The sequence below is a fragment of the Rhagoletis zephyria genome, unplaced genomic scaffold, assembly GCF_001687245.7.
Source record: "Rhagoletis zephyria isolate East Lansing unplaced genomic scaffold, Rhagoletis_zephyria_1.1 Rzeph_scaffold_33696, whole genome shotgun sequence".
In the NCBI taxonomy this organism is placed as follows: domain Eukaryota; kingdom Metazoa; phylum Arthropoda; class Insecta; order Diptera; family Tephritidae; genus Rhagoletis; species Rhagoletis zephyria.
The window spans coordinates 1-1,811 of record NW_016190751.1 but is presented as its reverse complement, the minus strand read 5'-3'; positions in this window follow the sequence as shown (position 1 = coordinate 1,811).

Sequence of the window (1,811 nt, the reverse complement as noted above, 5' to 3'; positions counted from 1 at the left end):
TGTTTTGTCATCTGAGGGGACTTTTTTCAAAAACTTCTTTAAGAAACTATTTTTATTCATAAACAACTCCATTTTTGGAGGTATTTTCAAATCGGTCCAGCTCACTTAAATCTTAATATTTTTGCGAAATATTTTGGTGGACGTCTTAAAATATAATAGATTTTGTAATCCTGGTGGAAAAACCGCAACTTTTTTTGGTGATGCAGTCTAATGTACATTTATCGTTAAAATTATTTCCAACGTGAAAGTAAGTTCTGCAATGAAATAAAAATCAAATATTTTAAATTTCTATTGTTTTAATTTCAGGAAATAACTAGATATATGATTGAAGAATAAAATAATTTTAGTATCCCAAACAACGTATTTCAATAGGCCCATTCTTTTGCAACCGAGCTACAAAAGAACACTCGTTTAAATGACGAAATACACGTAAAGCAAGAACANTATGTATGTATGCATGTACATTTATCGTTAAAATTACTTCCAACGTGAAAGTAAGTTCTGCAATGAAATAAAAATCAAATATTTTAAATTTCTATTGTTTTAATTTCAGGAAATAACTAGATATATGATTGAAGAATAAAATAATTTTAGTATCCCAAACAACGTATTTCAATAGGCCCATTCTTTTGCAACCGAGCTACAAAAGAACACTCGTTTAAATGACGAAATACACGTAAAGCAAGAACACAAACTCGGCTATTTATCCGAGTTCAGCCAGGTCGGTTAAAAAAACCCNTTTTGCAACCGAGCTACAAAAGAACACTCGTTTAAATGACGAAATACACGTAAAGCAAGAACACAAACTCGGCTATTTATCCGAGTTCAGCCAGGTCGGTTAAAAAAACCCCGACCTGAAGAGTAGTGTTGTTAAGTGAAAAAACTGCTCTATTGTGAATTGTTACTGGGAAATTGGAGGGAAATTTTTGTTTTCTCATATACATGATTTTAATTTTAAATAAGTATATATATTACGCAAATACCTCGCATAATAACTAATTTCTATTGTTTTTTGTGTCTAAATCCCGTTAAACTAATCACATGTTTCTTGCCAGCTACCAGCAGGGTTGCTTAAGTAGCTAAAAGGAAATTTTACCCGAGTTGCTAATGAGTCCGATAGTTTTTCCCTGATACTTTTAAAGTATCGATACCATGAGCTCGATGCCAGAATGAGTACTCAGTATCGATACCAAAGTCTGAAATTTCGAACCCTACTTATAACAGCTCATACTGATATTGACTTCGGCAAAACAGTATTCCGAATGCTCGTTCACGAAACCCGCCTTTTAAAGAGCTAGTTCTGCGCTAGTCCTGAACTAGCGCGATTTACTGCAGGGCAGTCTATGGTGCTGTGTATGAATGTAAGTTAATGAGTGTCACCTTTTAACACTCAAAAAAAAATAAGTTAGTTGGGCCAACGCGCCCAATAGTTCTAACTACGAGTTACAAAATCTACAACACAAATTTTGGAATATAACACAGTTTATTCTATTTACCTAATTACAATTAGAATTCTTAATCTAAACCGTAGCGTTACCGTCCCGNAAATCTACAACACAAATTTTGGAATCTAACACAGTTTATTCTATTTACTTAATTACAATTAGAATTCTTAATCTAAACCGTAGCGTTACCGTCCCGAACTCGACTGCCCGCTTTGTGTCCGCTACTTCCCTTTATAGCCAATGTCCAGCAGCGGCGTACCTGTTGCATAATTGTTGTCTGTGAGTAAGTTCGTCCGTTAGTTCCCACACTTGCATTTTGGGTTGATGCTATTTCACAAGTATGCGAAATAGTATTATGCTGACGAT